Raw genomic sequence first — 25,788 nt, forward strand, 5'->3', positions numbered from 1 at the left:
CAGAAAAAACTGAAGACAGTGTTTTGCTTTGCTTCATTGACCATTACTAGCGCCCTCTGCTGACGGAAAAGAAAAGCTTACAGCACCGGGTATTCAGGCGGTCTCATCCAAGTGCTGACCCGGCCCGACCCTGCCGCAGCTTCCGAGATCGGACGAGATCGGGCGTGTTCAAGTGTAGTATGGCCGCAGCAGAGTGTACCAAGTGAAAACAAGCTATTTAAAGACGATGAACCCCAGAGGTTCTCAAAACTGATTGAAAGAAACGCAGTTTGAGGGTTGAGAATTACTCCAGCTACATGTAATCCACACTAGTAGCGCGCCTGCTACATTTTGCAGTAGCTCTCTGGTAGTTCAACTACATTCATCTTGAACCAACAAGTTGAATTGCTTTTTTGCTCTCTTTTTTTCGGTACTGTAATTAACACTGCTGTATTTTTAAGCATTCTTTCATTTGTTTTGTTCCATATTTATTCATTCATTTAGCCTGTTGCTATATGTATTCTTACATGTATGTATTTCCATGTTTATTTTTTCATTACTGTAATTATTTCTCAATTCTTTTGAACTTTACCTTTACTCAGACTTGAGTGACTTGTCGATCTTCAGTAAATTTGCATGATCCAAAATGTAGATATCTTTGATTTCAAAACTATCAGATCGGCACAATCTTGAAGAACAAGAACAAAGAATTCATGGTCAAAGTGCATGAACTCCTACTTGAATTGTTGAACACTGTGGGGTTGTTTATTTTTAGTTTTAATTAAAGATGTTGCTTCCAAAAAAAAGTTGCATCCTCATGTACAGTTTCCTTGATCAGCTCTGTCTCCAGCAAAGGAGGAGGTAGCGCCCTCTGGCGATAGTGAAATGAGCTTTGCAAACCACTGTCTTTATTTTCTAAGCTCACTAGATGGCAATCTCTGTTCAAAGAAAAGGGTTAAAGGAATGGCAATTCAGTGTGTTTTCAACCCTTTGTTGAACAGAAAGTGGCATCTAGTGAGCTCAGAAAATGAAGACAGTGTTTTGCTTTGCTTCATTTGACCATTACTAGCGCCCTCTGCTGACGGAAAAAGAAAAGCTTACAGCACCGGGTATTCCCAGGCGGTCTCCCATCCAAGTACTGACCCGGCCCGACCCTGCTTAGCTTCCGAGATCGGACGAGATCGGGCGTGTTCAGGAGTGGTATGGCCGTAAGCGAGTGTACCAAAGTGAAAAACAAGCTATTTAAAGGCGATGAACCCCAGAGGTTCTCAAAACTGTTGAAGAGCGCAGTTTGGGGGTTGAGGAGTACTCAACTACATGTAATCACACTAGTAGTGCACCTATACATTTTGCAGTAGCTCTCTGGTAGTTCAACTACATTCATCTTCGAACCAACAAGTTGGATTGCTTTTTTGCTCTCTTTTTTTCGGTACTGTAATTAACACTGCTGTATTTTTAAGCATTCTTTCATTTGTTTTGTTCCATATTTATTCATTCATTTAGCCTGTTGCTATATGTATTCTTACATGTATGTATTTCCATGTTTATTTTTTCATTACTGTAATTATTTCTCAATTCTTTTGAACTTTACCTTTACTCAGACTTGAGTGACTTGTCGTCTTCCAGTAAATTTGCATGATCCAAAATGTAGATATCTTTGATTTCAAAACTATCCAGATCGGCACAATCTTGAAGAACAAGAACAAAGAATTCATGGTCAAAGTGCATGAACTCCTACTTGAATTGTTGAACACTGTGAGGTTGTTTATTTTAGTTTTAATTAAAGATGTTGCTTCCCAGTTGCATCCTCCGTACAGTTTCCTTGTCAGCTCTGTCTCCAGCAAAGGAGGAGTAGCGCCCTCTGGCGATAATTGAAATGAAGCTTTGCAAACCACTGTCTTTATTTTTCTAAGCTCACTAGATGGCAATCTCTGTTCAAAGAAAAGGGTTAAAGGAATGGCAATTCAGTGTGTTTTTCAACCCTTTGTTGAACAGAAAGTGGCATCTAGTGAGCTCAGAAAATGAAGACAGTGTTTTGCTTTGCTTCATTTGACCATTACTAGCGCCCTCTGCTGACGGAAAGAAAAGACTTACAGCACCGGGTATTCCCAGGCGGTCTCCCATCCAAGTACTGACCCGGCCCGACCCTGCCTAGCTTCCGAGATCGGACGAGATCGGGCGTGTTCAGGGTGGTATGGCCGTAGCGAGTGTACCAAGTGAAAACAAGCTATTTAAAGACTGATGAACCCCAGAGGTTCTCAAAACTGTTGAAGAGCGCAGTTTGGGGTTGAGGAGTACTCAACTACATGTAATCACACTAGTAGTGCACCTATACATTTTGCAGTAGCTCTCTGGTAGTTCAACTACATTCATCTTCGAACCAACAAGTTGAATTGCTTTTTTTGCTCTCTTTTTTTCGGTACTGTAATTAACACTGCTGTATTTTTTAAGCATTCTTTCATTTGTTTTGTTCCATATTTATTCATTCATTTAGCCTGTTGCTATATGTATTCTTACATGTATGTATTTCCATGTTTTATTTTTTCATTACTGTAATTATTTCTCAATTCTTTTGAACTTTACCTTTACTCAGACTTGAGTGACTTGTCGATCTTCCGTAAATTTGCATGATCCAAAATGTAGATATCTTTGATTTCAAAACTATCCAGATCGGCACAATCTTGAAGAACAAGAACAAAGAATTCATGGTCAAAGTGCATGAACTCCTACTTGAATTGTTGAACACTGTGAGGTTGTTTATTTTAGTTTTAATTAAAGATGTTGCTTCCAAAAAAAAAGTTGCATCCTCCGTACAGTTTCCTTGTCAGCTCTGTCTCCAGCAAAGGAGGAGTAGCGCCCTCTGGCGATGTGAAATGAAGCTTTGCAAACCACTGTCTTTATTTTCTAAGCTCACTAGATGGCAATCTCTGTTCAAAGAAAAGGGTTAAAGGAATGGCAATTCAGTGTGTTTTCAACCCTTTGTTGAACAGAAAGTGGCATCTAGTGAGCTCAGAAAAATGAAGACAGTGTTTTGCTTTGCTTCATTTGACCATTACTAGCGCCCTCTGCTGACGGAAAGAAAAAGCTTACAGCACCGGGTATTCCCAGGCGGTCTCCCATCCAGAGTACTGACCCGGCCCGACCCTGCTTAGCTTCCGAGATCGGACGAGATCGGGCGTGTTCAGGGAGTGGTATGGCCGTAGCGAGTGTACCAAGTGAAAACAAGCTATTTAAAGACGATGAACCCCAGAGGTTCTCAAAACTGTTGAAGACGCAGTTTGGGGTTGAGGAGTACTCAACTACATGTAATCACACTAGTAGTGCACCTATACATTTTGCAGTAGCTCTCTGGTAGTTCAACTACATTCATCTTCGAACCAACAAGTTGAATTGCTTTTTTGCTCTTTTTTTCGGTACTGTAATTAACACTGCTGTATTTTTAAGCATTCTTTCATTTGTTTTGTTCCATATTTATTCATTCATTTAGCCTGTTGCTATATGTATTCTTACATGTATGTATTTCCATGTTTATTTTTTTCATTACTGTAATTATTTCTCAATTCTTTTGAACTTTACCTTTACTCAGACTTGAGTGACTTGTCGTCTTCCGTAAATTTGCATGATCCAAAATGTAGATATCTTTGATTTCAAAACTATCCAGATTGGCATAATCTTGAAGAACAAGAACAAATCAATTCATGGTCAAAGTGCATGAACTCCTACTTGAATTGTTGAACACTGTGAGGTTGTTTATTTTAGTTTTAATTAAAGATGTTGCTTCCCAAAAAAAAAGTTGCATCCTCCGTACAGTTTCCTTGTCAGCTCTGTCTCCAGCAAAGGAGGAGTAGCGCCCTCTGGCGATGGTGAAATGAAGCTTTGCAAACCACTGTCTTTATTTTCTAAGCTCACTAGATGGCAATCTCTGTTCAAAGAAAAGGGTTAAAGGAATGGCAATTCAGTGTGTTTTCAACCCTTTGTTGAACAGAAAGTGGCATCTAGTGAGCTCAGAAAATGAAGACAGTGTTTTGCTTTGCTTCATTTGACCATTACTAGCGCCCTCTGCTGACGGAAAAGAAAAAAGCTTACAGCACCGGGTATTCCCAGGCGGTCTCCCATCCAAGTACTGACCCGGCCCGACCCTGCTTAGCTTCCGAGATCGGACGAGATCGGGCGTGTTCAGGGTGGTATGGCCGTAGCGAGTGTACCAAGTGAAAACAAGCTATTTAAAGGCGATGAACCCCAGAGGTTCTCAAAACTGTTGAAGACGCAGTTTGGGGGTTGAGGAGTACTCAACTACATGTAATCACACTAGTAGTGCACCTATACATTTTGCAGTAGCTCTCTGGTAGTTCAACTACATTCATCTTCGAACCAACAAGTTGAATTGCTTTTTTTGCTCTCTTTTTTTCGGTACTGTAATTAACACTGCTGTATTTTTTAAGCATTCTTTCATTTGTTTTGTTCCATATTTATTCATTCATTTAGCCTGTTGCTATATGTATTCTTACATGTATGTATTTCCATGTTTATTTTTTTCATTACTGTAATTATTTCTCAATTCTTTTGAACTTTACCTTTACTCAGACTTGAGTGACTTGTAGTCTTCCGTAAATTTGCATGATCCAAAATGTAGATATCTTTGATTTCAAAACTATCCAGATCGGCACAATCTTGAAGAACAAGAACAAAGAATTCATGGTCAAAGTGCATGAACTCCTACTTGAATTGTTGAACACTGTGAGGTTGTTTATTTTAGTTTTAATTAAAGATGTTGCTTCCAAAAAAAAAGTTGCATCCTCCGTACAGTTTCCTTGTCAGCTCTGTCTCCAGCAAAGGAGGAGTAGCGCCCTCTGGCGATGGTGAAATGAAGCTTTGCAAACCACTGTCTTTATTTTTCTAAGCTCACTAGATGGCAATCTCTGTTCAAAGAAAAGGGTTAAAGGAATGGCAATTCAGTGTGTTTTCAACCCTTTGTTGAACAGAAAGTGGCATCTAGTGAGCTCAGAAAATGAAGACAGTGTTTTGCTTTGCTTCATTTGACCATTACTAGCGCCCTCTGCTGACGGAAAAGAAAAAGCTTACAGCACCGGGTATTCCCAGGCGGTCTCCCATCCAAGTACTGACCCGGCCCGACCCTGCTTAGCTTCCGAGATCGGACGAGATCGGGCGTGTTCAGGAGTGGTATGGCCGTAGCGAGTGTACCAAGTGAAAACAAGCTATTTAAAGGCGATGAACCCCAGAGGTTCTCAAAACTGTTGAAGACGCAGTTTGGGGTTGAGGAGTACTCAACTACATGTAATCACACTAGTAGTGCACCTATACATTTTGCAGTAGCTCTCTGGTAGTTCAACTACATTCATCTTCGAACCAACAAGTTGAATTGCTTTTTTTGCTCTCTTTTTTTCGGTACTGTAATTAACACTGCTGTATTTTTTAAGCATTCTTTCATTTGTTTTTGTTCCATATTTATTCATTCATTTAGCCTGTTGCTATATGTATTCTTACATGTATGTATTTCCATGTTTATTTTTTTCATTACTGTAATTATTTCTCAATTCTTTTGAACTTTACCTTTACTCAGACTTGAGTGACTTGTCGTCTTCCGTAAATTTGCATGATCCAAAATGTAGATATCTTTGATTTCAAAACTATCCAGATCGGCACAATCTTGAAGAACAAGAACAAAGAATTCATGGTCAAAGTGCATGAACTCCTACTTGAATTGTTGAACACTGTGAGGTTGTTTATTTTAGTTTTAATTAAAGATGTTGCTTCCAAAAAAAAAGTTGCATCCTCCGTACAGTTTCCTTGTCAGCTCTGTCTCCAGCAAAGGAGGAGTAGCGCCCTCTGGCGATGGTGAAATGAAGCTTTGCAAACCACTGTCTTTATTTTCTAAGCTCACTAGATGGCAATCTCTGTTCAAAGAAAAGGGTTAAAGGAATGGCAATTCAGTGTGTTTTCAACCCTTTGTTGAACAGAAAGTGGCATCTAGTGAGCTCAGAAAATGAAGACAGTGTTTTGCTTTGCTTCATTTGACCATTACTAGCGCCCTCTGCTGACGGAAAAGAAAAAGCTTACAGCACCGGGTATTCCCAGGCGGTCTCCCATCCAAGTACTGACCCGGCCCGACCCTGCTTAGCTTCCGAGATCGGACGAGATCGGGCGTGTTCAGGAGTGGTATGGCCGTAGCGAGTGTACCAAGTGAAAACAAGCTATTTAAAGACGATGAACCCCAGAGGTTCTCAAAACTGTTGAAGACGCAGTTTGGGGTTGAGGAGTACTCAACTACATGTAATCACACTAGTAGTGCACCTATACATTTTGCAGTAGCTCTCTGGTAGTTCAACTACATTCATCTTCGAACCAACAAGTTGAATTGCTTTTTTTGCTCTCTTTTTTTTCGGTACTGTAATTAACACTGCTGTATTTTTAAGCATTCTTTCATTTGTTTTTGTTCCATATTTATTCATTCATTTAGCCTGTTGCTATATGTATTCTTACATGTATGTATTTCCATGTTTATTTTTTTCATTACTGTAATTATTTCTCAATTCTTTTGAACTTTACCTTTACTCAGACTTGAGTGACTTGTAGATCTTCCGTAAATTTGCATGATCCAAAAATGTAGATATCTTTGATTTCAAAACTATCCAGATCGGCACAATCTTGAAGAACAAGAACAAAGAATTCATGGTCAAAGTGCATGAACTCCTACTTGAATTGTTGAACACTGTGAGGTTGTTTATTTTAGTTTTAATTAAAGATGTTGCTTCCAAAAAAAAAGTTGCATCCTCCGTACAGTTTCCTTGTCAGCTCTGTCTCCAGCAAAGGAGGAGTAGCGCCCTCTGGCGATGGTGAAATGAAGCTTTGCAAACCACTGTCTTTATTTTCTAAGCTCACTAGATGGCAATCTCTGTTCAAAGAAAAGGGTTAAAGGAATGGCAATTCAGTGTGTTTTCAACCCTTTGTTGAACAGAAAGTGGCATCTAGTGAGCTCAGAAAATGAAGACAGTGTTTTGCTTTGCTTCATTTGACCATTACTAGCGCCCTCTGCTGACGGAAAGAAAAAAGCTTACAGCACCGGGTATTCCCAGGCGGTCTCCCATCCAAGTACTGACCCGGCCCGACCCTGCTTAGCTTCCGAGATCGGACGAGATCGGGCGTGTTCAGGGGTGGTATGGCCGTAAGCGAGTGTACCAAGTGAAAACAAGCTATTTAAAGGCGATGAACCCCAGAGGTTCTCAAAACTGTTGAAGACGCAGTTTGGGGTTGAGGAGTACTCAACTACATGTAATCACACTAGTAGTGCACCTATACATTTTGCAGTAGCTCTCTGGTAGTTCAACTACATTCATCTTCGAACCAACAAGTTGAATTGCTTTTTTTGCTCTCTTTTTTTTCGGTACTGTAATTAACACTGCTGTATTTTTTAAGCATTCTTTCATTTGTTTTGTTCCATATTTATTCATTCATTTAGCCTGTTGCTATATGTATTCTTACATGTATGTATTTCCATGTTTATTTTTTTCATTACTGTAATTATTTCTCAATTCTTTTGAACTTTACCTTTACTCAGACTTGAGTGACTTGTCGTCTTCCGTAAATTTGCATGATCCAAAATGTAGATATCTTTGATTTCAAAACTATCCAGATCGGCACAATCTTGAAGAACAAGAACAAAGAATTCATGGTCAAAGTGCATGAACTCCTACTTGAATTGTTGAACACTGTGAGGTTGTTTATTTTAGTTTTAATTAAAGATGTTGCTTCCAAAAAAAAAGTTGCATCCTCCGTACAGTTTCCTTGTCAGCTCTGTCTCCAGCAAAGGAGGAGTAGCGCCCTCTGGCGATAGTGAAATGAAGCTTTGCAAACCACTGTCTTTATTTTCTAAGCTCACTAGATGGCAATCTCTGTTCAAAGAAAAGGGTTAAAGGAATGGCAATTCAGTGTGTTTTCAACCCTTTGTTGAACAGAAAGTGGCATCTAGTGAGCTCAGAAAAATGAAGACAGTGTTTTGCTTTGCTTCATTTGACCATTACTAGCGCCCTCTGCTGACGGAAAAAGAAAAAACTTACAGCACCGGGTATTCCCAGGCGGTCTCCCATCCAAGTACTGACCCGGCCCGACCCTGCTTAGCTTCCGAGATCGGACGAGATCGGGCGTGTTCAGGGTGGTATGGCCGTAAGCGAGTGTACCAAGTGAAAACAAGCTATTTAAAGGCGATGAACCCCAGAGGTTCTCAAAACTGTTGAAGACGCAGTTTGGGGTTGAGGAGTACTCAACTACATGTAATCACACTAGTAGTGCACCTATACATTTTGCAGTAGCTCTCTGGTAGTTCAACTACATTCATCTTCGAACCAACAAGTTGAATTGCTTTTTTTGCTCTTTTTTTTCGGTACTGTAATTAACACTGCTGTATTTTTTAAGCATTCTTTCATTTGTTTTGTTCCATATTTATTCATTCATTTAGCCTGTTGCTATATGTATTCTTACATGTATGTATTTCCATGTTTATTTTTTTCATTACTGTAATTATTTCTCAATTCTTTTGAACTTTACCTTTACTCAGACTTGAGTGACTTGTAGATCTTCCGTAAATTTGCATGATCCAAAATGTAGATATCTTTGATTTCAAAACTATCCAGATCGGCACAATCTTGAAGAACAAGAACAAAGAATTCATGGTCAAAGTGCATGAACTCCTACTTGAATTGTTGAACACTGTGAGGTTGTTTATTTTAGTTTTAATTAAAGATGTTGCTTCCAGTTGCATCCTCCGTACAGTTTCCTTGTCAGCTCTGTCTCCAGCAAAGGAGGAGTAGCGCCCTCTGGCGATGGTGAAATGAAGCTTTGCAAACCACTGTCTTTATTTTCTAAGCTCACTAGATGGCAATCTCTGTTCAAAGAAAAGGGTTAAAGGAATGGCAATTCAGTGTGTTTTCAACCCTTTGTTGAACAGAAAGTGGCATCTAGTGAGCTCAGAAAAATGAAGACAGTGTTTTGCTTTGCTTCATTTGACCATTACTAGCGCCCTCTGCTGACGGAAAAGAAAAAGCTTACAGCACCGGGTATTCCCAGGCGGTCTCCCATCCAAGTACTGACCCGGCCCGACCCTGCTTAGCTTCCGAGATCGGACGAGATCGGGCGTGTTCAGGAGTGGTATGGCCGTAAGCGAGTGTACCAAGTGAAAACAAGCTATTTAAAGACGATGAACCCCAGAGGTTCTCAAAACTGTTGAAGACGCAGTTTGGGGTTGAGGAGTACTCAACTACATGTAATCACACTAGTAGTGCACCTATACATTTTGCAGTAGCTCTCTGGTAGTTCAACTACATTCATCTTCGAACCAACAAGTTGAATTGCTTTTTTTGCTCTCTTTTTTTTCGGTACTGTAATTAACACTGCTGTATTTTTTAAGCATTCTTTCATTTGTTTTTGTTCCATATTTATTCATTCATTTAGCCTGTTGCTATATGTATTCTTACATGTATGTATTTCCATGTTTATTTTTTTCATTACTGTAATTATTTCTCAATTCTTTTGAACTTTACCTTTACTCAGACTTGAGTGACTTGTAGATCTTCCGTAAATTTGCATGATCCAAAATGTAGATATCTTTGATTTCAAAACTATCCAGATCGGCACAATCTTGAAGAACAAGAACAAAGAATTCATGGTCAAAGTGCATGAACTCCTACTTGAATTGTTGAACACTGTGAGGTTGTTTATTTTAGTTTTAATTAAAGATGTTGCTTCCAAAAAAAAAGTTGCATCCTCCGTACAGTTTCCTTGTCAGCTCTGTCTCCAGCAAAGGAGGAGTAGCGCCCTCTGGCGATGGTGAAATGAAGCTTTGCAAACCACTGTCTTTATTTTCTAAGCTCACTAGATGGCAATCTCTGTTCAAAGAAAAGGGTTAAAGGAATGGCAATTCAGTGTGTTTTCAACCCTTTGTTGAACAGAAAGTGGCATCTAGTGAGCTCAGAAAAATGAAGACAGTGTTTTGCTTTGCTTCATTTGACCATTACTAGCGCCCTCTGCTGACGGAAAAGAAAAAGCTTACAGCACCGGGTATTCCCAGGCGGTCTCCCATCCAAGTACTGACCCGGCCCGACCCTGCTTAGCTTCCGAGATCGGGACGAGATCGGGCGTGTTCAGGAGTGGTATGGCCGTAGCGAGTGTACCAAGTGAAAACAAGCTATTTAAAGACGATGAACCCCAGAGGTTCTCAAAACTGTTGAAGACGCAGTTTGGGGTTGAGGAGTACTCAACTACATGTAATCACACTAGTAGTGCACCTATACATTTTGCAGTAGCTCTCTGGTAGTTCAACTACATTCATCTTCGAACCAACAAGTTGAATTGCTTTTTTTGCTCTCTTTTTTTTCGGTACTGTAATTAACACTGCTGTATTTTTAAGCATTCTTTCATTTGTTTTGTTCCATATTTATTCATTCATTTAGCCTGTTGCTATATGTATTCTTACATGTATGTATTTCCATGTTTATTTTTTTCATTACTGTAATTATTTCTCAATTCTTTTGAACTTTACCTTTACTCAGACTTGAGTGACTTGTAGATCTTCCGTAAATTTGCATGATCCAAAATGTAGATATCTTTGATTTCAAAACTATCCAGATCGGCACAATCTTGAAGAACAAGAACAAAGAATTCATGGTCAAAGTGCATGAACTCCTACTTGAATTGTTGAACACTGTGAGGTTGTTTATTTTAGTTTTAATTAAAGATGTTGCTTCCAAAAAAAAAGTTGCATCCTCCGTACAGTTTCCTTGTCAGCTCTGTCTCCAGCAAAGGAGGAGTAGCGCCCTCTGGCGATGAGTGAAATGAAGCTTTGCAAACCACTGTCTTTATTTTCTAAGCTCACTAGATGGCAATCTCTGTTCAAAGAAAAGGGTTAAAGGAATGGCAATTCAGTGTGTTTTTCAACCCTTTGTTGAACAGAAAGTGGCATCTAGTGAGCTCAGAAAAATGAAGACAGTGTTTTGCTTTGCTTCATTTGACCATTACTAGCGCCCTCTGCTGACGGAAAGAAAAAGCTTACAGCACCGGGTATTCCCAGGCGGTCTCCCATCCAAGTACTGACCCGGCCCGACCCTGCTTAGCTTCCGAGATCGGACGAGATCGGGCGTGTTCAGGAGTGGTATGGCCGTAGCGAGTGTACCAAGTGAAAACAAGCTATTTAAAGACGATGAACCCCAGAGGTTCTCAAAACTGTTGAAGACGCAGTTTGGGGTTGAGAGTACTCAACTACATGTAATCACACTAGTAGTGCACCTATACATTTTGCAGTAGCTCTCTGGTAGTTCAACTACATTCATCTTCGAACCAACAAGTTGAATTGCTTTTTTTGCTCTCTTTTTTTCGGTACTGTAATTAACACTGCTGTATTTTTTAAGCATTCTTTCATTTGTTTTGTTCCATATTTATTCATTCATTTAGCCTGTTGCTATATGTATTCTTACATGTATGTATTTCCATGTTTATTTTTTTCATTACTGTAATTATTTCTCAATTCTTTTTGAACTTTACCTTTACTCAGACTTGAGTGACTTGTCGATCTTCACGTAAATTTGCATGATCCAAAATGTAGATATCTTTGATTTCAAAACTATCCAGATCGGCACAATCTTGAAGAACAAGAACAAAGAATTCATGGTCAAAGTGCATGAACTCCTACTTGAATTGTTGAACACTGTGAGGTTGTTTATTTTTAGTTTTAATTAAAGATGTTGCTTCCAGTTGCATCCTCCGTACAGTTTCCTTGTCAGCTCTGTCTCCAGCAAAGGAGGAGTAGCGCCCTCTGGCGATGGTGAAATGAAGCTTTGCAAACCACTGTCTTTATTTTTCTAAGCTCACTAGATGGCAATCTCTGTTCAAAGAAAAGGGTTAAAGGAATGGCAATTCAGTGTGTTTTTCAACCCTTTGTTGAACAGAAAGTGGCATCTAGTGAGCTCAGAAAAATGAAGACAGTGTTTTGCTGCTTCATTTGACCATTACTAGCGCCCTCTGCTGACGGAAAGAAAAAGCTTACAGCACCGGGTATTCCCAGGCGGTCTCCCATCCAAGTACTGACCCGGCCCGACCCTGCTTAGCTTCCGAGATCGGACGAGATCGGGCGTGTTCAGGAGTGGTATGGCCGTAAGCGAGTGTACCAAGTGAAAAACAAGCTATTTAAAGACGATGAACCCCAGAGGTTCTCAAAACTGTTGAAGACGCAGTTTGGGGTTGAGGAGTACTCAACTACATGTAATCACACTAGTAGTGCACCTATACATTTTGCAGTAGCTCTCTGGTAGTTCAACTACATTCATCTTCGAACCAACAAGTTGAATTGCTTTTTTTGCTCTCTTTTTTTCGGTAGTGTAATTAACACTGCTGTATTTTTAAGCATTCTTTCATTTGTTTTGTTCCATATTTATTCATTCATTTTAGCCTGTTGCTATATGTATTCTTACATGTATGTATTTCCATGTTTATTTTTTTCATTACTGTAATTATTTCTCAATTCTTTTTGAACTTTACCTTTACTCAGACTTGAGTGACTTGTCGTCTTCCGTAAATTTGCATGATCCAAAATGTAGATATCTTTGATTTCAAAACTATCCAGATCGGCACAATCTTGAAGAACAAGAACAAAGAATTCATGGTCAAAGTGCATGAACTCCTACTTGAATTGTTGAACACTGTGAGGTTGTTTATTTTAGTTTTAATTAAAGATGTTGCTTCCAAGCAGTTGCATCCTCCGTACAGTTTTCCTTGTCAGCTCTGTCTCCAGCAAAGGAGGAGTAGCGCCCTCTGGCGATGGTGAAATGAAAGCTTTGCAAACCACTGTCTTTATTTTTCTAAGCTCACTAGATGGCAATCTCTGTTCAAAGAAAAGGGTTAAAGGAATGGCAATTCAGTGTGTTTTTCAACCCTTTGTTGAACAGAAGAGTGGCATCTAGTGAGCTCAGAAAATGAAGACAGTGTTTTGCTTTGCTTCATTTGACCATTACTAGCGCCCTCTGCTGACGGAAAAGAAAACTTACAGCACCGGGTATTCCCAGGCGGTCTCCCATCCAAGTACTGACCCGGCCCGACCCTGCTTAGCTTCCGAGATCGGACGAGATCGGGGCGTGTTCAGGGTGGTATGGCCGTAGCGAGTGTACCAAGTGAAAACAAGCTATTTAAAGACGATGAACCCCAGAGGTTCTCAAAACTGTTGAAGACGCAGTTTGGGGTTGAGAGTACTCAACTACATGTAATCACACTAGTAGTGCACCTATACATTTTGCAGTAGCTCTCTGGTAGTTCAACTACATTCATCTTCGAACCAACAAGTTGAATTGCTTTTTTGCTCTCTTTTTTTTCGGTACTGTAATTAACACTGCTGTATTTTTAAGCATTCTTTCATTTGTTTTGTTCCATATTTATTCATTCATTTAGCCTGTTGCTATATGTATTCTTACATGTATGTATTTCCATGTTTATTTTTTTCATTACTGTAATTATTTCTCAATTCTTTTGAACTTTACCTTTACTCAGACTTGAGTGACTTGTCGTCTTCACGTAAATTTGCATGATCCAAAATGTAGATATCTTTGATTTCAAAACTATCCAGATCGGCACAATCTTGAAGAACAAGAACAAAGAATTCATGGTCAAAGTGCATGAACTCCTACTTGAATTGTTGAACACTGTGAGGTTGTTTATTTTAGTTTTAATTAAAGATGTTGCTTCCAGTTGCATCCTCCGTACAGTTTCCTTGTCAGCTCTGTCTCCAGCAAAGGAGGAGTAGCGCCCTCTGGCGATGGTGAAATGAAGCTTTGCAAACCACTGTCTTTATTTTCTAAGCTCACTAGATGGCAATCTCTGTTCAAAGAAAAGGGTTAAAGGAATGGCAATTCAGTGTGTTTTTCAACCCTTTGTTGAACAGAAAGTGGCATCTAGTGAGCTCAGAAAATGAAGACAGTGTTTTGCTTTGCTTCATTTGACCATTACTAGCGCCCTCTGCTGACGGAAAAGAAAAGCACAGCACCGGGTATTCCCAGGCGGTCTCCCATCCAAGTACTGACCCGGCCCGACCCTGCTTAGCTTCCGAGATCGGACGAGATCGGGCGTGTTCAGGAGTGGTATGGCCGTAGCGAGTGTACCAAGTGAAAAACAAGCTATTTAAAGACGATGAACCCCCAGAGGTTCTCAAAACTGTTGAAGACGCAGTTTGGGGTTGAGAGTACTCAACTACATGTAATCACACTAGTAGTGCACCTATACATTTTGCAGTAGCTCTCTGGTAGTTCAACTACATTCATCTTCGAACCAACAAGTTGAATTGCTTTTTTTGCTCTCTTTTTTTCGGTACTGTAATTAACACTGCTGTATTTTTTAAGCATTCTTTCATTTGTTTTGTTCCATATTTATTCATTCATTTAGCCTGTTGCTATATGTATTCTTACATGTATGTATTTCCATGTTTATTTTTTTCATTACTGTAATTATTTCTCAATTCTTTTGAACTTTACCTTTACTCAGACTTGAGTGACTTGTCGTCTTCCGTAAATTTGCATGATCCAAAATGTAGATATCTTTGATTTCAAAACTATCCAGATCGGCACAATCTTGAAGAACAAGAACAAAGAATTCATGGTCAAAGTGCATGAACTCCTACTTGAATTGTTGAACACTGTGAGGTTGTTTATTTTAGTTTTAATTAAAGATGTTGCTTCCAGTTGCATCCTCCGTACAGTTTCCTTGTCAGCTCTGTCTCCAGCAAAGGAGGAGTAGCGCCCTCTGGCGATAGTGAAATGAAGCTTTGCAAACCACTGTCTTTATTTTCTAAGCTCACTAGATGGCAATCTCTGTTCAAAGAAAAGGGTTAAAGGAATGGCAATTCAGTGTGTTTTCAACCCTTTGTTGAACAGAAAGTGGCATCTAGTGAGCTCAGAAAATGAAGACAGTGTTTTGCTTTGCTTCATTTGACCATTACTAGCGCCCTCTGCTGACGGAAAAGAAAAAGCACAGCACCGGGTATTCCCAGGCGGTCTCCCATCCAAGTACTGACCCGGCCCGACCCTGCTTAGCTTCCGAGATCGGACGAGATCGGGCGTGTTCAGGAGTGGTATGGCCGTAGCGAGTGTACCAAGTGAAAACAAGCTATTTAAAGACGATGAACCCCAGAGGTTCTCAAAACTGTTGAAGACGCAGTTTGGGGGTTGAGGAGTACTCAACTACATGTAATCACACTAGTAGTGCACCTATACATTTTGCAGTAGCTCTCTGGTAGTTCAACTACATTCATCTTCGAACCAACAAGTTGAATTGCTTTTTTTGCTCTCTTTTTTTCGGTACTGTAATTAACACTGCTGTATTTTTTAAGCATTCTTTCATTTGTTTTGTTCCATATTTATTCATTCATTTAGCCTGTTGCTATATGTATTCTTACATGTATGTATTTCCATGTTTATTTTTTTCATTACTGTAATTATTTCTCAATTCTTTTGAACTTTACCTTTACTCAGACTTGAGTGACTTGTCGTCTTCCGTAAATTTGCATGATCCAAAATGTAGATATCTTTGATTTCAAAACTATCCAGATCGGCACAATCTTGAAGAACAAGAACAAAGAATTCATGGTCAAAGTGCATGAACTCCTACTTGAATTGTTGAACACTGTGAGGTTGTTTATTTTAGTTTTAATTAAAGATGTTGCTTCCAGTTGCATCCTCCGTACAGTTTCCTTGTCAGCTCTGTCTCCAGCAAAGGAGGAGTAGCGCCCTCTGGCGATGGTGAAATGAAGCTTTGCAAACCACTGTCTTTATTTTTCTAAGCTCACTAGATGGCAATCTCTGTTCAAAGAAAAGGGTTAAAGGAATGGCAATTCAGTGTGTTTTTCAACCCTTTGTTGAACAGAAAGTGGCATCTAGTGAGCTCAGAAAATGAAGACAGTGTTTTGCTTTGCTTCATTTGACCATTACTAGCGCCCTCTGCTGACGGAAAAGAAAAAGCTTACAGCACCGGGTATTCCCAGGCGGTCTCCCATCCAAGTACTGACCCGGCCCGACCCTGCTTAGCTTCCGAGATCGGACGAGATCGGGCGTGTTCAGGAGTGGTATGGCCGTAGCGAGTGTACCAAGTGAAAAACAAGCTATTTAAAGACGATGAACCCCAGAGGTTCTCAAAACTGTTGAAGACGCAGTTTGGGGGTTGAGGAGTACTCAACTACATGTAATCACACTAGTAGTGCACCTATACATTTTGCAGTAGCTCTCTGGTAGTTCAACTACATTCATCTTCGAACCAACAAGTTGAATTGCTTTTTTTGCTCTCTTTTTTTTCGGTACTGTAATTAACACTGCTGTATTTTTTAAGCATTCTTTCATTTGTTTTGTTCCATATTTATTCATTCATTTAGCCTGTTGCTATATGTATTCTTACATGTATGTATTTCCATGTTTATTTTTTTCATTACTGTAATTATTTCTCAATTCTTTTGAACTTTACCTTTACTCAGACTTGAGTGACTTGTCGATCTTCCGTAAATTTGCATGATCCAAAATGTAGATATCTTTGATTTCAAAACTATCCAGATCGGCACAATCTTGAAGAACAAGAACAAAGAATTCATGGTCAAAGTGCATGAACTCCTACTTGAATTGTTGAACACTGTGAGGTTGTTTATTTTAGTTTTAATTAAAGATGTTGCTTCCAAAAAAAAAGTTGCATCCTCCGTACAGTTTCCTTGTCAGCTCTGTCTCCAGCAAAGGAGGAGTAGCGCCCTCTGGCGATGGTGAAATGAAGCTTTGCAAACCACTGTCTTTATTTTTCTAAGCTCACTAGATGGCAATCTCTGTTCAAAGAAAAGGGTTAAAGGAATGGCAATTCAGTGTGTTTTCAACCCTTTGTTGAACAGAAAGTGGCATCTAGTGAGCTCAGAAAAATGAAGACAGTGTTTTGCTTTGCTTCATTTGACCATTACTAGCGCCCTCTGCTGACGGAAAAGAAAAAGCTTACAGCACCGGGTATTCCCAGGCGGTCTCCCATCCAAGTACTGACCCGGCCCGACCCTGCTTAGCTTCCGAGATCGGACGAGATCGGGCGTGTTCAGAGGGTGGTATGGCCGTAGCGAGTGTACCAAGTGAAAACAAGCTATTTAAAGACGATGAACCCCAGAGGTTCTCAAAACTGTTGAAGACGCAGTTTGGGGTTGAGGAGTACTCAACTACATGTAATCACACTAGTAGTGCACCTATACATTTTGCAGTAGCTCTCTGGTAGTTCAACTACATTCATCTTCGAACCAACAAGTTGAATTGCTTTTTTTGCTCTCTTTTTTTTCGGTACTGTAATTAACACTGCTGTATTTTTTAAGCATTCTTTCATTTGTTTTGTTCCATATTTATTCATTCATTTAGCCTGTTGCTATATGTATTCTTACATGTATGTATTTCCATGTTTATTTTTTTCATTACTGTAATTATTTCTCAATTCTTTTGAACTTTACCTTTACTCAGACTTGAGTGACTTGTAGATCTTCCGTAAATTTGCATGATCCAAAATGTAGATATCTTTGATTTCAAAACTATCAGATCGGCACAATCTTGAAGAACAAGAACAAAGAATTCATGGTCAAAGTGCATGAACTCCTACTTGAATTGTTGAACACTGTGAGGTTGTTTATTTTAGTTTTAATTAAAGATGTTGCTTCCAAAAAAAAAGTTGCATCCTCCGTACAGTTTCCTTGTCAGCTCTGTCTCCAGCAAAGGAGGAGTAGCGCCCTCTGGCGATGGTGAAATGAAGCTTTGCAAACCACTGTCTTTATTTTCTAAGCTCACTAGATGGCAATCTCTGTTCAAAGAAAAGGGTTAAAGGAATGGCAATTCAGTGTGTTTTCAACCCTTTGTTGAACAGAAAGTGGCATCTAGTGAGCTCAGAAAAATGAAGACAGTGTTTTGCTTTGCTTCATTTGACCATTACTAGCGCCCTCTGCTGACGGAAAAGAAAAAGCTTACAGCACCGGGTATTCCCAGGCGGTCTCCCATCCAAGTACTGACCCGGCCCGACCCTGCTTAGCTTCCGAGATCGGACGAGATCGGGCGTGTTCAGGAGTGGTATGGCCGTAGCGAGTGTACCAAGTGAAAACAAGCTATTTAAAGGCGATGAACCCCAGAGGTTCTCAAAACTGTTGAAGACGCAGTTTGGGGGTTGAGGAGTACTCAACTACATGTAATCACACTAGTAGTGCACCTATACATTTTTGCAGTAGCTCTCTGGTAGTTCAACTACATTCATCTTCGAACCAACAAGTTGAATTGCTTTTTTTGCTCTCTTTTTTTTCGGTACTGTAATTAACACTGCTGTATTTTTTAAGCATTCTTTCATTTGTTTTGTTCCATATTTATTCATTCATTTAGCCTGTTGCTATATGTATTCTTACATGTATGTATTTCCATGTTTATTTTTTCATTACTGTAATTATTTCTCAATTCTTTTGAACTTTACCTTTACTCAGACTTGAGTGACTTGTAGATCTTCCGTAAATTTGCATGATCCAAAATGTAGATATCTTTGATTTCAAAACTATCCAGATCGGCACAATCTTGAAGAACAAGAACAAAGAATTCATGGTCAAAGTGCATGAACTCCTACTTGAATTGTTGAACACTGTGAGGTTGTTTATTTTAGTTTTAATTAAAGATGTTGCTTCCAAAAAAAAAGTTGCATCCTCCGTACAGTTTCCTTGTCAGCTCTGTCTCCAGCAAAGGAGGAGTAGCGCCCTCTGGCGATGGTGAAATGAAGCTTTGCAAACCACTGTCTTTATTTTCTAAGCTCACTAGATGGCAATCTCTGTTCAAAGAAAAGGGTTAAAGGAATGGCAATTCAGTGTGTTTTCAACCCTTTGTTGAACAGAAAGTGGCATCTAGTGAGCTCAGAAAATGAAGACAGTGTTTTGCTTTGCTTCATTTGACCATTACTAGCGCCCTCTGCTGACGGAAAGAAAAAGCTTACAGCACCGGGTATTCCCAGGCGGTCTCCCATCCAAGTACTGACCCGGCCCGACCCTGCTTAGCTTCCGAGATCGGACGAGATCGGGCGTGTTCAGGAGTGGTATGGCCGTAGCGAGTGTACCAAGTGAAAACAAGCTATTTAAAGGCGATGAACCCCAGAGGTTCTCAAAACTGTTGAAGACGCAGTTTGGGGTTGAGGAGTACTCAACTACATGTAATCACACTAGTAGTGCACCTATACATTTTGCAGTAGCTCTCTGGTAGTTCAACTACATTCATCTTCGAACCAACAAGTTGAATTGCTTTTTTTGCTCTCTTTTTTTTCGGTACTGTAATTAACACTGCTGTATTTTTTAAGCATTCTTTCATTTGTTTTGTTCCATATTTATTCATTCATTTAGCCTGTTGCTATATGTATTCTTACATGTATGTATTTCCATGTTTATTTTTTTCATTACTGTAATTATTTCTCAATTCTTTTGAACTTTACCTTTACTCAGACTTGAGTGACTTGTAGATCTTCCGTAAATTTGCATGATCCAAAATGTAGATATCTTTGATTTCAAAACTATCCAGATCGGCACAATCTTGAAGAACAAGAACAAAGAATTCATGGTCAAAGTGCATGAACTCCTACTTGAATTGTTGAACACTGTGAGGTTGTTTATTTTAGTTTTAATTAAAGATGTTGCTTCCAAAAAAAAAGTTGCATCCTCCGTACAGTTTCCTTGTCAGCTCTGTCTCCAGCAAAGGAGGAGTAGCGCCCTCTGGCGATGGTGAAATGAAGCTTTGCAAACCACTGTCTTTATTTTTCTAAGCTCACTAGATGGCAATCTCTGTTCAAAGAAAAGGGTTAAAGGAATGGCAATTCAGTGTGTTTTCAACCCTTTGTTGAACAGAAAGTGGCATCTAGTGAGCTCAGAAAAATGAAGACAGTGTTTTGCTTTGCTTCATTTGACCATTACTAGCGCCCTCTGCTGACGGAAAGAAAAAAGCACAGCACCGGGTATTCCCAGGCGGTCTCCCATCCAAGTACTGACCCGGCCCGACCCTGCTTAGCTTCCGAGATCGGACGAGATCGGGCGTGTTCAGGGTGGTATGGCCGTAGCGAGTGTACCAAGTGAAAAACAAGCTATTTAAAGACGATGAACCCCAGAGGTTCTCAAAACTGTTGAAAGACGCAGTTTGGGGTTGAGGAGTACTCAACTACATGTAATCACACTAGTAGTGCACCTATACATTTTGCAGTAGCTCTCTGGTAGTTCAACTACATTCATCTTCGAACCAACAAGTTGAATTGCTTTTTTTGCTCTCTTTTTTTTCGGTACTGTAATTAACACTGCTGTATTTTTTAAGCATTCTTTCATTTGTTTTGTTCCATATTTATTCATTCATTTAGCCTGTTGCTATATGTATTCTTACATGTATGTATTTCCATGTTTATTTTTTTCATTACTGTAATTATTTCTCAATTCTTTTGAACTTTACCTTTACTCAGACTTGAGTGACTTGTAGATCTTCCGTAAATTTGCATGATCCAAAATGTAGATATCTTTGATTTCAAAACTATCCAGATCGGCACAATCTTGAAGAACAAGAACAAAGAATTCATGGTCAAAGTGCATGAACTCCTACTTGAATTGTTGAACACTGTGAGGTTGTTTATTTTAGTTTTAATTAAAGATGTTGCTTCCAGTTGCATCCTCCGTACAGTTTCCTTGTCAGCTCTGTCTCCAGCAAAGGAGGAGTAGCGCCCTCTGGCGATGGTGAAATGAAGCTTTGCAAACCACTGTCTTTATTTTCTAAGCTCACTAGATGGCAATCTCTGTTCAAAGAAAAGGGTTAAAGGAATGGCAATTCAGTGTGTTTTCAACCCTTTGTTGAACAGAAAGTGGCATCTAGTGAGCTCAGAAAATGAAGACAGTGTTTTGCTTTGCTTCATTTGACCATTACTAGCGCCCTCTGCTGACGGAAAAAGAAAAAGCTTACAGCACCGGGTATTCCCAGGCGGTCTCCCATCCAAGTACTGACCCGGCCCGACCCTGCTTAGCTTCCGAGATCGGACGAGATCGGGCGTGTTCAGGGTGGTATGGCCGTAGCGAGTGTACCAAGTGAAAACAAGCTATTTAAAGGCGATGAACCCCAGAGGTTCTCAAAACTGTTGAAGACGCAGTTTGGGGTTGAGGAGTACTCAACTACATGTAATCACACTAGTAGTGCACCTATACATTTTGCAGTAGCTCTCTGGTAGTTCAACTACATTCATCTTCGAACCAACAAGTTGAATTGCTTTTTTTGCTCTTTTTTTTCGGTACTGTAATTAACACTGCTGTATTTTTTAAGCATTCTTTCATTTGTTTTTGTTCCATATTTATTCATTCATTTAGCCTGTTGCTATATGTATTCTTACATGTATGTATTTCCATGTTTATTTTTTTCATTACTGTAATTATTTCTCAATTCTTTTGAACTTTACCTTTACTCAGACTTGAGTGACTTGTCGTCTTCCGTAAATTTGCATGATCCAAAATGTAGATATCTTTGATTTCAAAACTATCCAGATCGGCACAATCTTGAAGAACAAGAACAAAGAATTCATGGTCAAAGTGCATGAACTCCTACTTGAATTGTTGAACACTGTGAGGTTGTTTATTTTAGTTTTAATTAAAGATGTTGCTTCCAGTTGCATCCTCCGTACAGTTTCCTTGTCAGCTCTGTCTCCAGCAAAGGAGGAGTAGCGCCCTCTGGCGATGGTGAAATGAAGCTTTGCAAACCACTGTCTTTATTTTCTAAGCTCACTAGATGGCAATCTCTGTTCAAAGAAAAGGGTTAAAGGAATGGCAATTCAGTGTGTTTTCAACCCTTTGTTGAACAGAAAGTGGCATCTAGTGAGCTCAGAAAAATGAAGACAGTGTTTTGCTTTGCTTCATTTGACCATTACTAGCGCCCTCTGCTGACGGAAAAGAAAAAGCTTACAGCACCGGGTATTCCCAGGCGGTCTCCCATCCAAGTACTGACCCGGCCCGACCCTGCTTAGCTTCCGAGATCGGACGAGATCGGGCGTGTTCAGGAGTGGTATGGCCCGTAGCGAGTGTACCAAGTGAAAACAAGCTATTTAAAGACGATGAACCCCAGAGGTTCTCAAAACTGTTGAAGAGCGCAGTTTGGGGTTGAGGAGTACTCAACTACATGTAATCACACTAGTAGTGCACCTATACATTTTGCAGTAGCTCTCTGGTAGTTCAACTACATTCATCTTCGAACCAACAAGTTGAATTGCTTTTTTTGCTCTCTTTTTTTTCGGTACTGTAATTAACACTGCTGTATTTTTTAAGCATTCTTTCATTTGTTTTGTTCCATATTTATTCATTCATTTAGCCTGTTGCTATATGTATTCTTACATGTATGTATTTCCATGTTTATTTTTTTCATTACTGTAATTATTTCTCAATTCTTTTGAACTTTACCTTTACTCAGACTTGAGTGACTTGTCGTCTTCCGTAAATTTGCATGATCCAAAATGTAGATATCTTTGATTTCAAAACTATCCAGATCGGCACAATCTTGAAGAACAAGAACAAAGAATTCATGGTCAAAGTGCATGAACTCCTACTTGAATTGTTGAACACTGTGAGGTTGTTTATTTTAGTTTTAATTAAAGATGTTGCTTCCCAAAAAAAAAGTTGCATCCTCCGTACAGTTTCCTTGTCAGCTCTGTCTCCAGCAAAGGAGGAGTAGCGCCCTCTGGCGATGGTGAAATGAAGCTTTGCAAACCACTGTCTTTATTTTCTAAGCTCACTAGATGGCAATCTCTGTTCAAAGAAAAGGGTTAAAGGAATGGCAATTCAGTGTGTTTTCAACCCTTTGTTGAACAGAAAGTGGCATCTAGTGAGCTCAGAAAATGAAGACAGTGTTTTGCTTTGCTTCATTTGACCATTACTAGCGCCCTCTGCTGACGGAAAGAAAAAAGCTTACAGCACCGGGTATTCCCAGGCGGTCTCCCATCCAAGTACTGACCCGGCCCGACCCTGCTTAGCTTCCGAGATCGGACGAGATCGGGCGTGTTCAGGAGTGGTATGGCCGTAAGCGAGTGTACCAAGTGAAAACAAGCTATTTAAAGACGATGAACCCCAGAGGTTCTCAAAACTGTTGAAGACGCAGTTTGGGGTTGAGGAGTACTCAACTACATGTAATCACACTAGTAGTGCACCTATACATTTTGCAGTAGCTCTCTGGTAGTTCAACTACATTCATCTTCGAACCAACAAGTTGAATTGCTTTTTTTGCTCTCTTTTTTTTCGGTACTGTAATTAACACTGCTGTATTTTTTAAGCATTCTTTCATTTGTTTTGTTCCATATTTATTCATTCATTTAGCCTGTTGCTATATGTATTCTTACATGTATGTATTTCCATGTTTATTTTTTTCATTACTGTAATTATTTCTCAATTCTTTTGAACTTTACCTTTACTCAGACTTGAGTGACTTGTCGATCTTCCGTAAATTTGCATGATCCAAAATGTAGATATCTTTGATTTCAAAACTATCCAGATCGGCACAATCTTGAAGAACAAGAACAAAGAATTCATGGTCAAAGTGCATGAACTCCTACTTGAATTGTTGAACACTGTGAGGTTGTTTATTTTAGTTTTAATTAAAGATGTTGCTTCCAAAAAAAAAGTTGCATCCTCCGTACAGTTTCCTTGTCAGCTCTGTCTCCAGCAAAGGAGGAGTAGCGCCCTCTGGCGATGGTGAAATGAAGCTTTGCAAACCACTGTCTTTATTTTCTAAGCTCACTAGATGGCAATCTCTGTTCAAAGAAAAGGGTTAAAGGAATGGCAATTCAGTGTGTTTTCAACCCTTTGTTGAACAGAAAGTGGCATCTAGTGAGCTCAGAAAAATGAAGACAGTGTTTTGCTTTGCTTCATTTGACCATTACTAGCGCCCTCTGCTGACGGAAAAGAAAAAGCTTACAGCACCGGGTATTCCCAGGCGGTCTCCCATCCAAGTACTGACCCGGCCCGACCCTGCTTAGCTTCCGAGATCGGACGAGATCGGGCGTGTTCAGGGTGGTATGGCCGTAAGCGAGTGTACCAAGTGAAAACAAGCTATTTAAAGACGATGAACCCCAGAGGTTCTCAAAACTGTTGAAGACGCAGTTTGGGGTTGAGGAGTACTCAACTACATGTAATCACACTAGTAGTGCACCTATACATTTTGCAGTAGCTCTCTGGTAGTTCAACTACATTCATCTTCGAACCAACAAGTTGAATTGCTTTTTTGCTCTCTTTTTTTTCGGTACTGTAATTAACACTGCTGTATTTTTTAAGCATTCTTTCATTTGTTTTGTTCCATATTTATTCATTCATTTAGCCTGTTGCTATATGTATTCTTACATGTATGTATTTCCATGTTTATTTTTTTCATTACTGTAATTATTTCTCAATTCTTTTGAACTTTACCTTTACTCAGACTTGAGTGACTTGTCGATCTTCCGTAAATTTGCATGATCCAAAATGTAGATATCTTTGATTTCAAAACTATCCAGATCGGCACAATCTTGAAGAACAAGAACAAAGAATTCATGGTCAAAGTGCATGAACTCCTACTTGAATTGTTGAACACTGTGAGGTTGTTTATTTTAGTTTTAATTAAAGATGTTGCTTCCCAAAAAAAAAGTTGCATCCTCCGTACAGTTTCCTTGTCAGCTCTGTCTCCAGCAAAGGAGGAGTAGCGCCCTCTGGCGATAGTGAAATGAAGCTTTGCAAACCACTGTCTTTATTTTTCTAAGCTCACTAGATGGCAATCTCTGTTCAAAGAAAAGGGTTAAAGGAATGGCAATTCAGTGTGTTTTCAACCCTTTGTTGAACAGAAAGTGGCATCTAGTGAGCTCAGAAAAATGAAGACAGTGTTTTGCTTTGCTTCATTTGACCATTACTAGCGCCCTCTGCTGACGGAAAAGAAAAGCTTACAGCACCGGGTATTCCCAGGCGGTCTCCCATCCAAGTACTGACCCGGCCCGACCCTGCTAGCTTCCGAGATCGGACCGAGATCGGGCGTGTTCAGGAGTGGTATGGCCGTAAGCGAGTGTACCAAGTGAAAACAAGCTATTTAAAGACGATGAACCCCAGAGGTTCTCAAAACTGTTGAAGAGCGCAGTTTGGGGTTGAGGAGTACTCAACTACATGTAATCACACTAGTAGTGCACCTATACATTTTGCAGTAGCTCTCTGGTAGTTCAACTACATTCATCTTGAACCAACAAGTTGAATTGCTTTTTTTGCTCTCTTTTTTTTCGGTACTGTAATTAACACTGCTGTATTTTTAAGCATTCTTTCATTTGTTTTGTTCCATATTTATTCATTCATTTAGCCTGTTGCTATATGTATTCTTACATGTATGTATTTCCATGTTTATTTTTTTCATTACTGTAATTATTTCTCAATTCTTTTGAACTTTACCTTTACTCAGACTTGAGTGACTTGTAGATCTTCCGTAAATTTGCATGATCCAAAATGTAGATATCTTTGATTTCAAAACTATCCAGATCGGCACAATCTTGAAGAACAAGAACAAAGAATTCATGGTCAAAGTGCATGAACTCCTACTTGAATTGTTGAACACTGTGAGGTTGTTTATTTTAGTTTTAATTAAAGATGTTGCTTCCAGTTGCATCCTCCGTACAGTTTCCTTGTCAGCTCTGTCTCCAGCAAAGGAGGAGTAGCGCCCTCTGGCGATGGTGAAATGAAGCTTTGCAAACCACTGTCTTTATTTTCTAAGCTCACTAGATGGCAATCTCTGTTCA

General features: G+C 39.6%; 20 non-coding genes and 5 pseudogenes across 20 annotated transcripts; all 25 read right to left on the reverse strand.

The window, feature by feature from the left end:
- Nucleotides 1–1,073: 1,073 nt before the first annotated feature.
- Nucleotides 1,074–1,193, reverse strand: LOC144514398 (5S ribosomal RNA). The gene has a single exon (XR_013501359.1). It is a non-coding gene; the product is annotated as a 5S ribosomal RNA (ribosomal RNA).
- An 873-nt stretch (nt 1,194–2,066) lies between these two features.
- Nucleotides 2,067–2,185, reverse strand: LOC144514382 (5S ribosomal RNA). The gene has a single exon (XR_013501348.1). It is a non-coding gene; the product is annotated as a 5S ribosomal RNA (ribosomal RNA).
- Nucleotides 2,186–3,062: 877 nt separating this feature from the next.
- Nucleotides 3,063–3,183, reverse strand: LOC144514396 (5S ribosomal RNA; annotated as a pseudogene).
- An 875-nt stretch (nt 3,184–4,058) lies between these two features.
- On the reverse strand, nt 4,059–4,176 carry LOC144514378 (5S ribosomal RNA). Its single transcript, XR_013501344.1, has one exon. It is a non-coding gene; the product is annotated as a 5S ribosomal RNA (ribosomal RNA).
- Nucleotides 4,177–5,054: 878 nt separating this feature from the next.
- On the reverse strand, nt 5,055–5,173 carry LOC144514383 (5S ribosomal RNA). The gene has a single exon (XR_013501349.1). It is a non-coding gene; the product is annotated as a 5S ribosomal RNA (ribosomal RNA).
- An 877-nt stretch (nt 5,174–6,050) lies between these two features.
- On the reverse strand, nt 6,051–6,169 carry LOC144514384 (5S ribosomal RNA). Its single transcript, XR_013501350.1, has one exon. It is a non-coding gene; the product is annotated as a 5S ribosomal RNA (ribosomal RNA).
- An 879-nt stretch (nt 6,170–7,048) lies between these two features.
- Nucleotides 7,049–7,168, reverse strand: LOC144514397 (5S ribosomal RNA). Its single transcript, XR_013501358.1, has one exon. It is a non-coding gene; the product is annotated as a 5S ribosomal RNA (ribosomal RNA).
- Nucleotides 7,169–8,047: 879 nt separating this feature from the next.
- Nucleotides 8,048–8,166, reverse strand: LOC144514386 (5S ribosomal RNA). The gene has a single exon (XR_013501352.1). It is a non-coding gene; the product is annotated as a 5S ribosomal RNA (ribosomal RNA).
- An 869-nt stretch (nt 8,167–9,035) lies between these two features.
- Nucleotides 9,036–9,155, reverse strand: LOC144514399 (5S ribosomal RNA). Its single transcript, XR_013501360.1, has one exon. It is a non-coding gene; the product is annotated as a 5S ribosomal RNA (ribosomal RNA).
- An 880-nt stretch (nt 9,156–10,035) lies between these two features.
- LOC144514391 (5S ribosomal RNA) lies at nt 10,036–10,155 on the reverse strand. Its single transcript, XR_013501357.1, has one exon. It is a non-coding gene; the product is annotated as a 5S ribosomal RNA (ribosomal RNA).
- Nucleotides 10,156–11,034: 879 nt separating this feature from the next.
- On the reverse strand, nt 11,035–11,153 carry LOC144514385 (5S ribosomal RNA). The gene has a single exon (XR_013501351.1). It is a non-coding gene; the product is annotated as a 5S ribosomal RNA (ribosomal RNA).
- An 871-nt stretch (nt 11,154–12,024) lies between these two features.
- LOC144514376 (5S ribosomal RNA) lies at nt 12,025–12,144 on the reverse strand. Its single transcript, XR_013501342.1, has one exon. It is a non-coding gene; the product is annotated as a 5S ribosomal RNA (ribosomal RNA).
- An 877-nt stretch (nt 12,145–13,021) lies between these two features.
- LOC144514381 (5S ribosomal RNA) lies at nt 13,022–13,141 on the reverse strand. Its single transcript, XR_013501347.1, has one exon. It is a non-coding gene; the product is annotated as a 5S ribosomal RNA (ribosomal RNA).
- Nucleotides 13,142–14,005: 864 nt separating this feature from the next.
- Nucleotides 14,006–14,125, reverse strand: LOC144514393 (5S ribosomal RNA; annotated as a pseudogene).
- An 866-nt stretch (nt 14,126–14,991) lies between these two features.
- Nucleotides 14,992–15,111, reverse strand: LOC144514394 (5S ribosomal RNA; annotated as a pseudogene).
- Nucleotides 15,112–15,981: 870 nt separating this feature from the next.
- On the reverse strand, nt 15,982–16,100 carry LOC144514387 (5S ribosomal RNA). Its single transcript, XR_013501353.1, has one exon. It is a non-coding gene; the product is annotated as a 5S ribosomal RNA (ribosomal RNA).
- Nucleotides 16,101–16,982: 882 nt separating this feature from the next.
- On the reverse strand, nt 16,983–17,102 carry LOC144514390 (5S ribosomal RNA). Its single transcript, XR_013501356.1, has one exon. It is a non-coding gene; the product is annotated as a 5S ribosomal RNA (ribosomal RNA).
- Nucleotides 17,103–17,980: 878 nt separating this feature from the next.
- On the reverse strand, nt 17,981–18,099 carry LOC144514388 (5S ribosomal RNA). The gene has a single exon (XR_013501354.1). It is a non-coding gene; the product is annotated as a 5S ribosomal RNA (ribosomal RNA).
- Nucleotides 18,100–18,977: 878 nt separating this feature from the next.
- On the reverse strand, nt 18,978–19,096 carry LOC144514389 (5S ribosomal RNA). Its single transcript, XR_013501355.1, has one exon. It is a non-coding gene; the product is annotated as a 5S ribosomal RNA (ribosomal RNA).
- An 878-nt stretch (nt 19,097–19,974) lies between these two features.
- On the reverse strand, nt 19,975–20,093 carry LOC144514380 (5S ribosomal RNA). The gene has a single exon (XR_013501346.1). It is a non-coding gene; the product is annotated as a 5S ribosomal RNA (ribosomal RNA).
- Nucleotides 20,094–20,965: 872 nt separating this feature from the next.
- On the reverse strand, nt 20,966–21,083 carry LOC144514379 (5S ribosomal RNA). The gene has a single exon (XR_013501345.1). It is a non-coding gene; the product is annotated as a 5S ribosomal RNA (ribosomal RNA).
- An 869-nt stretch (nt 21,084–21,952) lies between these two features.
- LOC144514392 (5S ribosomal RNA) lies at nt 21,953–22,072 on the reverse strand (annotated as a pseudogene).
- Nucleotides 22,073–22,951: 879 nt separating this feature from the next.
- LOC144514377 (5S ribosomal RNA) lies at nt 22,952–23,071 on the reverse strand. Its single transcript, XR_013501343.1, has one exon. It is a non-coding gene; the product is annotated as a 5S ribosomal RNA (ribosomal RNA).
- Nucleotides 23,072–23,950: 879 nt separating this feature from the next.
- On the reverse strand, nt 23,951–24,069 carry LOC144514375 (5S ribosomal RNA). Its single transcript, XR_013501341.1, has one exon. It is a non-coding gene; the product is annotated as a 5S ribosomal RNA (ribosomal RNA).
- Nucleotides 24,070–24,948: 879 nt separating this feature from the next.
- On the reverse strand, nt 24,949–25,068 carry LOC144514395 (5S ribosomal RNA; annotated as a pseudogene).
- Between the last annotated feature and the right edge of the window lie 720 nt (nt 25,069–25,788).

The sequence above is a fragment of the Sander vitreus genome, unplaced genomic scaffold (assembly GCF_031162955.1).
Source record: "Sander vitreus isolate 19-12246 unplaced genomic scaffold, sanVit1 ctg562_0, whole genome shotgun sequence".
NCBI classification, from domain to species: domain Eukaryota; kingdom Metazoa; phylum Chordata; class Actinopteri; order Perciformes; family Percidae; genus Sander; species Sander vitreus.